The following is a 10400-nucleotide window of genomic DNA, read 5'->3' as shown; positions in this document are numbered from 1 at the left end:
TGCACCTTGTTGTCTCGGATTCTCCAGCATCTGCAGTTCCTACTATCTTAGAAAGGAATGATATGAGTTATTCAATAACCAAAATTGTTGACATCTTGGAAGTAGATGAATTGGCATATTTGTTTTCATAGAAAGTTGATTAAGAACATATTTTCAGTAGGGTCCCATTTTGCTGATTGTACATTCTTCATAGAATTTAAATTAACTTATCCAGTCCAACCTTTTAACATTGGGTTTTCAGGTTGTTTTACATTTTCACTAGGTATAACATTATAATTTGTGTATGAGGACCAGCAAAAGTTAATCATTCCGTTTTTTTTCTGAGACAAGAAAGCATGGTAGGTCAATGTGCCTGGGTAAACACTGCACAAAGCACTTTAGGAGCGAACTGATTTAATCTAGTATGGGACTGTAAATAATTTTTGCAGTGACTGTAGGTCAAATTGGAATTTGTCAATTGTAGTGAATGCCTAAGCTAGAAACAATCTAAAATAGCTTGATATATTATTCATGCAGTGCTTAATGTTTCATAAAAATCCACGAGATTATGAGAATCCAGTTACAATAATGGATTAATTAGAAGATAATAAATTAACTGTTTGCACAAGACCATTAATTGAATTTCCTTTTTAAAAATCTGCTCTAAGTAAAGGTAGCCTGAAAATTTGCAAGTACTAGTCTATTCTTAACATCGAATGTTTAAATTTGTTAAAGAGTAAAAGATGAGTACAGAGGAGGCAACAATAAAAGATCCATATTTTCTCTCGAATGAGGACAACCGTCTGATTTTTTTAAAATTTCACAATACCTACTGTGTAACCATTGCAGCAAGTCATCTTCAATCAATAATGAATTTTATTTGGAAATTTTCTAAACAACCTGTTCAGAGAGGTTATGGCACCCCTCTGGAGTAGGTGAGACTTAATCACAGGCCTCCTGGCTCACAGGTAGGGATGCTGCTACTGTGCCACAACAACCTTATAAATTTTATTTGTGTTCTGTCTTTTGATTATGTACATTTGGCCAGAGTTTAGGAGCTTTGGCTGAGAATTCCAACGTTGCATCCAAGGTGTGGGGCTGGCATATTCATTGGCCACTGATTCACTGCTGCCCCAAATGTGAAAGCTTGCCCAATTAAACTCTAATCAGCTCGATGCGACTTGATCAGTGAACTTCTCAGCAAATTGCAGGCCTCAATGTTGAAGTTCCGCCTTGCCAGGAGCTGCCAGCCAAGAGCCCCACCCCTCTGATTCCTGCCTACCCCTGAGTGACCACACATTAGGACAAATGGAGCCCTTCCCTCCCCACCTACTAGCAGGCAGGTTGTCCCTGGTTTCCCAGGTGGGAAAGTTGCCACTTTGATCGCTTGACAGGAAGACAGGTCATGATTTAATTGCTGGCAAGTGGAAGATGTCCAGTCACCAAAAGACCCTCTTGCCCAGCATTTAGTTGTTGAGATGACAAGAAGGAGCCAATTGTCTCTCCAGGGGCCAACTTGTCCAATTATTGCTGGGCTCATCATTGCCCTACTGCCTCCAAAGAGGAGAATGTTGTACCCTTTGTGTTGACAGTCGGATGCAAGAGTAGGTCGAGAGTTTGAAAGATTGCTGTTCGCCTGTAGGGGAGGTGAATAATTTTACTATCTTGAATGCCTGTTATGCATTTCAGGTCAAATGCTTCAAATTTGTTTTGCTTTCTAATGAATGGGATTGCTCTCTGTCATTATTATCTGACTGTGGTCAGGCTATTGGTTTTTTTTGTTGTTTAGTTTTCTCCGTGATCAGCAGTGTCACAATTTGCACCAGTATCAAGCAAGCACAAAATAAATAGCTTTTTATTTTCTATTGACACTTATGATGGCTATGGTCACGACCTTGTGGTCACCAAGCACTTACAACGACTTTTTTAACCAGTCCATTCCCTCATCCTCCTCGCCTGAAAGTATTTTTTTTGCCCCTGTCAGATATTTATTCAATTTCCTTTTGAAAATCACCCTGCCAGACAGGGTGTACCAAATCTTAACAACTCGCTGAATAAGAGAGGACTTATTTCAACATGCCAACTTTAATTCTTTTCCCAATCATTTTAAATCTACGTATTCTGATTGTAGGCCTTTCCACCAAAGAGGAACAATTTGGATTGAACCTTTTTTTTAGTCTAAGTCTGAGTATTTTGGAGGGATTTTCGCCGAAAGTTCGAGCAAGTTCTCTCCCCATTTCTTAGCAAACGCGCTGCATTCATTATGTATCCTGCCCCGTGGCATCTCTCAAATCCAATTCTGGCCCCATACTAACACACTCCATTCCTGGAACAACTCATCACTCTGAGGATATCCCAGAATTCACCATCATACTTCACACTGTGCCATATTCAAAAGCCCGTTGTGCACCTGGACAAGCTTTGTCAGATCAAAGCTGCCCTGCACAGTTGATGATATTTGCCCTGGACATGGCAGATAGGGCAGAATTAGCACCCTGCTGTTCAAACAGGGGTACCTGAAGGTCCTGGTAGATGGAGTGGTGCATAGGCGGGGCGTCCTCTTCACCCACTACCAGGAGTGGAGGCCTTCTGAAGAAGAGTCTTCTGAAGAAGGACCACTGGACCTGAAATGTTAACTCTGATTTCTCTCCACAAATGCTGCTGAGTTTTTTCCACCAGACCATATGAGTCTGGCCTAAGATTGCCACCCTGAGTCAGTGAAGTCTAAGCTGCCTGGAAGAATGCCTAGCAGTGTCAGAAGAAGGTCAATGACCTTCACCCCTCTGCCATTGTAAATGCCATTATCTTCTCTCCAACACTTGACACTTGCTCTAGTTTTTCTATTGAATCCACCTCCCACCAAGGCTCATGTTCTACCACTCTCACGAGTGCCTGTACCATCCTCTCTCACTCACTGTCACCCATTGTATATAACTGAATTTCTTCAGCTCTGAAATCATTCTTGTTGATTTTTTTCTGTACCTGCTTTATGGCTTTCACATCCTTCCTGAAGTGTAATGATTAGAATTGAATTTGGTGCTTTATTTGAGACCAGGAAAATATGTCATAAAAGTTGATCATAAATCTTTTGCTTTTGTGTTCTGTATCTCAGCTTAGAAAGCCAGGATTACATATGCTCTTTAAAGCACTTTCTCAACTGCAGTACCACTTTCGGAGATTTGTGCTCACATACCCGGAGATTTCAGTTCTGCTTAAGGATTTCTTCTCCCCTTGTCCAGTCCCTTCCCACTTAAATCCACCATTCTTCTGATGGTTTACATCAGTTTCAGAAATTCCTCTTCGCAGGCTCCAGCCACCCCCTCTTTTCTACACGGGCGTGTAATCCCCTTCCATGTCCATTTCCCGCATGAGGCTGGTCTTGGGGCTCTCCGCTTCATCAGGGAAACCAGGCCGGAGTTGTCCTCATCCACCATCAGCCTCCTCTGCCTGGCTGAGCTCGTCCTCTGTTTGAATAACTTTTCCTTTGACTTACTGCAGAAAGAAGAGTCACTGGCCCCGAAACATTGACTCTGCTTCCTCTGCACAGATGCTGCCACACCGGCTGAGTTTCTCCAGCAAATTCTGCTTTAGAATTGCACCCCTTCAGCTAATATTGTCTCAAAGCACTGCAGTGACTAAGTCTTAAAGTTTAGACCTCATGTTATGGTAAAGGCATTGGATCTCGTGTCAGGAAACCTCACTTTGGATTAGCCTTGCATCTTTGAGCATTTTTCATGGGAAACCATTGAGTCAGTGGTGAACAGCTGTTGAGCTATGAACTATTTACCCAACCCCACCCAGTTTCTTTGTCAGAGGATTGCTTACTACAACTTGACTGCTACTCTTACCAAAGAAAATCCGTTCAGCTCACATTTGAATTAAATTCAATCAGATTGTAGTCTGGATGGTTCAGCTGTATTTTCACCTATTAAAGTTAATCCTTCTTAATGCAGATAAAAATCAAAGTACATAAGTGTGAAAGCCTAAATATCTGGGAAATCTTTTAAACCGATGTTTTATTTGGAGGATTTTTGAAGTTTGGTCTAAGCTCGTGTTCCTTAATTCTTGTGCGTGTTGATATCAGTATTAAGACACTGATACTAGCTTGTAACATAATGGCTCATAGACCATTTATTGTAAGCCTGATATCTTCTGGGAATGCAACACCGTTTCTTGATTTATGACCAATGTGATATTCCATAAAATATCAGGGGCACAGCTTCTGTGGTCATGAGAGGGACTCCAGGATGGCATGTTACCTCCCTGGTGCGAGGGTTATGGATGTCTCTGAGCAGGTACAGGGCATCCTGAAACAGGAGGGTAAACAGACAGAAAGTCATTGTCTACATTGGCGTAAATGACAAGGTTCTGTAATGACAATTCAGAGAGTTAGGGAGTAAAGCTAAAAAGCAGGATCTCTAGGGTAGTAATCTCAGGATTACTCCCTGTGCCACGTGCTCCTGAGGCGAGGGACAGAGAGAGAGTATAATTGAACACCTGGCTAAAGTGCTGGTGTAGAGGGGAAGGCTTCAGATATGTAGATCATTGGGATGTTTTCCAGGGAAGGTGGGACCTGTACAAGAAGGACAGGTTGCACCAAAACTGGAGCAGCACCAATATCCTGGCAGGGAGATTTGATAGTGCCACTTGGGAGGATTTAAACTGTTGTGGAAGGGAGGGGTGGGAACCAGAGCAGCAGGTCAGTAAGTATAGAGACCGGGGACGAGCTTGAGTCGAAGGCAAATATAGCTAAGAGGAAGAGCAATCAAAGAGGTTGCTGAGCTCAGGGGAACTGGGGACTTTGTATTTCCTTCAATGCAACAGGGTAGAGAGATGAACTTAGAGCCTGGATTAATGAATGCAGTTATGATGTTGCTATCGCAGAGACATGGTTGAAACAGGGACAGGATTAGCAGCTGAATGTTCCAGGAAATCAATGTTTAAGGTGAGACAGAGGAGGGAGCAAAAGAGCTGGGGGAGTTGTATTACTGGTTAGGGAGCATATCAGAGCTGTGTTGATGGGGGACATCTTGGAGGGACTTGCAGGAAGGCATTATGGGTAGAGCCCAGGAATAGGAAGGATGCAATCACAAGGCTGGGATTGTACTACAGACCTCCCAGCTGCCAGTGGGAGATAGAGGAAGAAATATGTGGTAAGATTCTGGAAAGATGTGAAAATAACACGGTTGTTGTGGTGGGTGATTTTAACTTCCCAACTATTGACTGGGCCACCTTAGTGCCAGAGGTTTGATGGGAAGCAATTTGTCAGGTGTGTCCAGGAGGGTTTTTTGAAACTGTATGAGTATAGTCTGATGAGGGAGGGGACCATACTGGACCTGGTATTGGGAAATGAGGTCGGCCAGTTTCAGTGAGAGAGCATTTTGGGAATAGGGACCATAATTCCCCAAATTTTTGGATACTTTTGGATAAGGACAAGAATGGACCTCAGATGAAGCTGTTAAGGTGGGGGAAGGCCAACTATAAGCAAACTAGGCAAGAATTGGAGAACGTGGATTGGGAGTGGCTGTTTGAGGGTAAATCCGCATCTGACACATTGGGAGTCTTTTAAAGACCAGTTGATTAGTGTGCAGGACGGACATGTTCCTGTGAAAATGAAGGACTGAAAGTGCAGGATTCGGGAAACTTGAATAACAGGGGGAATTATCAGCTTATCAAAAAAAATGAAGCATACCTAAAGTTTAGGCAACTAAAAACAAAGTCCTTGAAGAATGTGGAAAAAGTAGAAAGGAGCTCAAAATGGGGAGTTAGGAGGGAATGGAGATCAGTAATTTGTGATGTTCTTCAGGGATCAGTGCTGGGACCTTTGTTGTTTGTAATATATATAAATGATCTGGAGAAAATGTAGGTGGTGTGATTAGTAAGTTTTCAGATAACACCAAAATTGGCAGGATTGTCAAAGGATGCAACAGGAGATAGATAGATTTGCAGATGAGAAATGGCAGATTGAGTTGATTCATTTTGGAAAATGAAATTCAGGTGTGAATTATACAATAAATGGCAGAACCTTAAGGAACATTGACACACAGAGGGTCCTGGGTGTACAGGTCCACAGATCCCTGAAAGTGGCAACACAGGTGGATACAGTGGTCAAGAAGGCAAACAACATGACTGCCTTCATTGGCCAGGGCATCCGAAATAGACGTTGGCAAGTTATGTTACAGCTATGCGAAACTTTAGTTAGGCCACATTTGGAACATTGCGTGCAGTTCCGGTCGCCACACTACCAGAAGGGCATGGATGCTTTTGGAGAGGGTGCAGAGAGGATGTTGCCTAGTCTGGAGGATTTCTGTTATGAGGAGAGGTTGGATAAACTTGGATTGTTTTCACTGGAAAGATGGAGGCTGATGGGCAACTTGTTAGAGATCTATAAAATTATGAGAGGCATGGATAGGGTGGATAGTCAGAGGCTTTTTCCCAGGGTGGAAAGATCAACTACAAGAGGGCACAGGTTCATGGTGAGAGGGGGCATGTTTAGGGGAGAAGTGCATGGAAAATATTTTACACAGAAAGTGATGGGTGCCTGGAACACAGTGCCAGTGGAGGTGGTGGAAGCAGGCACATTAGCAAAGTTTTCGGCATATCACGATAGACTCATGAACAGGAGGCGAACAGAGGGATAGAAACCACGTATGGGCAATAAGTATTGGGTCCAAATAAGAGTTAGGAATCAGCACAGGTTTGGTGGGCTGAAGGGCCTGTTCCTGTGCTGTATTGTATTGTGCAAAATACGTTAACTTTGTGCACAATTTTAAGCAAAACTGTTTGGATCTTTGCAAGATTGAAAAGAGCTCTGCATTTAAACCCATTTTTGTGAACTACAACTGAGCACCAAATCTCTTAAACAATGGCATGCTTTTGATCATCTTCTGTTCATTCATGAGCATTCAAATATAATCGAAAATCCTGTTTCAGTCATCTTCTTAACGAGAATTGCCACTAGATTGTGATAATCTTGAGTTTAAAAATACAAAAATATTTGCATTTTACCACACATAACAGCTCTGCACTTAAATCCCACTCAGCATGAAATAAATGTCTTGCACGGGGAAATAAAACATATCTGACACCCAAAAGTCAATGTCTACCCTTTAATAATCAATGTGACTATTTCAGAGTGGTGCAAATTTTGTGTGGTCTGCACTGCATCCATATGAATTCTTCTGAATAAAAACTCCGTAATCCTCCATCCATGGCAGAATAAGTGAAAATCTTGCAAATGGGAACCAAACAATAAATAATGAAAGACTGCATCCTTCTTCCCAGCAGAATATTCTCTGTGTATAATTTGAATCAATTTTACAGACACATCCAAGTGGCATTAAAGAGATTATATGGGAAAATCTCTAAGGTAGATAGTTCTACAATAAGCGACTGCAGCGCATTCTGTGGATGGCTTCATCTTCTGCTAAAATTCGTCTTAAATATTGAAATTGCAATTTCTTCTAAACGCTTGAAAGACAATTATATTCACACAAGCACACTTGAAGAGCAAGGACTAACTATTGACCCATATCCTTGCTCACAGAATTCAGTCAGAGAGTCACAGAGTCATACAGCATGGAAACAGACCCTTCAGTCCAACCAATCCATGCCACCCATAATCCCAAACTAAACTAGTCAATCTGCCTGTGCTTGACCCACATCCCTCTAAACATTTCTTATTCATCTACTTATCTCAACATCTGTTAAATGTTGTAACTGCACCTGCATCCACCACTTCTTCTGGAAGTTCATTCCACGCACGAGCCATTCTCTGTGTAAATTGCCCCTCATGCTTTTTTTAAAATCTTTCTCTTCTCACCTGAAAAATATTCCGCCTCGTCTTGGAATTTGTATGCCCTTAATGATTTTATAAACCTCAAAGGTCACACCTCAACCTCCTACACTCCAGTGGAAAAAGGTCTCAGCCAATCCAGTCTGTCCTTATGACACAAACCCTCCATTCCTGGCAAATGGATAATAACAGTATTCTTCAATCCAGTGACGTCCAACACAAACCCAGGCAAAGTCCATATGAGTCGAATGGACTTTGCATCGTATCTCCATTTGGGAGGCAACAAGATAAATTCTGAACAAGGGGCACCATTTCAACAGCAACAATACTCATCATCCCACCATGACTCCACATCCGAGCATCAGTCCATTGTTGCCAGGACTGTCACTGACCTCATTATCCGTGGAGATACTACCCCCACTGCCTCCAACTTAGTAGTATGCCAACCCCCGACAGCCGGCTTGCACCTCCTTCCCAAAATCCACAAACCAGACTGCCCCAGTAGGCCCCTCGTATCGGCCTGTTCCTGCCCCACCGAACTCATTTCCTCCTACCTTGATTCCACCTTGTCTCCACTTGTCCAGACCCTGCCAGCCTATATCCACAATTACTCTGATGCCCTTCGCATCTTGACAATTTCCAGTTCCCTGGCCCTAACTGCCTCCTGTTCACCATGGATGCCCAGTCCCTCTGTATCTCCATTTCCTGCCAGGATGGTCTGAGAGCTCTTGGCTTCTTCCTCGACCAGAGGCCTGAACAATCCCTATCCATCACCACTCTCCTTTGCTTGGCTGAACTTGCTTTCTCGCTGAACAATTTCTCCTTTAATTCATCTCACTTCTGCCAAGTCAAAGGAGTGGTTATGGGCACCCACGTGGCTCCCAGTTATGCTTTCATCTTTCTGGGGCGTGTGGAACAATCCTTGTTTCAGCCCTATGCTGGCACCCTCCCACAACTCTTTACTCAGTACATTGATGACTGCTTCGGTGCCACTTCATGCTCCTGCCTGGACCTTGAAAGTTTTATTCATTTTGCCTCCAATTTTCACCCCTGTATAACTTTCCCACCATCCATTTCCGACACTTCCTTTCCTTTCCTTGACCTCTCTGTCTCCATTTCGGGGAATAAACTGTCCACTGCCATACACTACAAAGCCGCTGACTCCCATCGCTACCTTCACTACAGCTTGTAACACCCCATGTCCTGCAAGGACTCCATCCTATTCTCCCAGTTCCTTCGCCTACATTGCATCTGTTTAGATGATGCCACCTTCCAAAACAGTGCTGCTGACATGGCTTGCTTCTTCTATGACTGTGGTTTCCCACCTCCTGTGGTTGACAGGGTCCCCAACGCATCCACCCTATCATGCCTCCGCCCTTGCCCCTTCCCATCACTCACAACAGCGTGATCGGGTTCCCCTTGTCCTCACTTTTCATCCCACTGGCCTCCGCATTCAAAGGATCATTCTCCACCATTTCAAACAACTCCAGCAGAACACCACTACCAAAATACATCTTCCCCTCACTCCCCCGTCTGCATTTTGCAGGGATTGTTCCCTCTGGGACACCCAAGTCCAGTCCCCAACCACCAAGGGCAGGTCTGGCAGCATCTGTGAAGAAAAAAATCAGAGTTAAAGTTTTGGATCCGGTGACCCTTCCTCTGAACTGCTGGGAAAACGTCAGTTTATATGCAGAAAATAAGGGGATGGGGTAGGAATAAACGATAGGATAAAGAATAGAGTACGAAGAGAGAGGAGAGCAGTTGGATAGACAAAGGAGTAGATCACAATCTGGCTAAGGGGTGAATAGTTGTTAATGGGGACTGTTAGTGACTAACAATAGGTAGTGTGAAATGGCAGGATATGTGATAACAAGGCCTGGTGAATGGGATTGGGGGCAAGGACGTGGGAGAGTTTAGGCCCTAAAATTATTAAACTCGATATTGAGTCCAGAGGGCTGCAGGGCCCCCAAGCAGAAAATGACGTGTTGTTTTTAGGCAACAGGCCTAAACAGCCTTTCCAGGTGAAGCAGAATTTCACTTGTACCTCCTCCAATCTTGTGTATTGTATCTGCTGCATCCAATGTGGCCAACTGTATGTTGGAGAAACTAAATGCATACTGGGTGATCGCTTTGTGGAACATCTCCGGTCTGTGTACAAGCATGACCCCAACCTTCCCTTGGCAGGTCATTTTAACACAGCATCCTGCTCGCATGCCCACATGCCTGTCCTCGGCATGTTGCAGTGTTCCAGCGAATCACGGTGCAAACTGGAGGAACAACTTCTCATCTTCAGACTAGGCACTTTACAGCTTTCTGGACTTAATACTAAATTCAACACCTTCAAATTAGAACCAACTCCCATTTCTTCCCTTTTCTTTAGCTTGTTATCATGTCCTCCCGTCCTCCCATTCCACTTACTGTCCTTCAAGTCTGGCAGGAGACACTCCATTGTTCCGCCATTCTCGCATTCCAATCACTTAATCTGAACTATCAACGTCTTTTTCTCCATCAGCACCCTACACCCACTAACCCCATCCCTCACCTCTAAACTATAGCATAAATGCTGTCCCCTCCACACTTTACTTCAGCTCTGGTGAAGAGTCATCTAGACTCGAAATGTTAGCTT

At 43.6% G+C, this 10400-nt stretch overlaps 1 protein-coding gene across 1 annotated transcript in view; it reads left to right on the top strand.

The window, feature by feature from the left end:
• chl1b (cell adhesion molecule L1-like b) overlaps positions 1 to 10400 on the top strand; it is an 809671-nt gene that overhangs the window by 142487 nt on the left and 656784 nt on the right. The gene's annotated exons all lie outside the window — the stretch shown is intronic.

Source organism: Rhincodon typus, chromosome 16, assembly GCF_021869965.1.
Source record: "Rhincodon typus isolate 14 chromosome 16, sRhiTyp1.1, whole genome shotgun sequence".
In the NCBI taxonomy this organism is placed as follows: domain Eukaryota; kingdom Metazoa; phylum Chordata; class Chondrichthyes; order Orectolobiformes; family Rhincodontidae; genus Rhincodon; species Rhincodon typus.
Note: the sequence above shows the minus strand (reverse complement) of the source record. Positions and strands in the feature narration are given on the sequence as shown.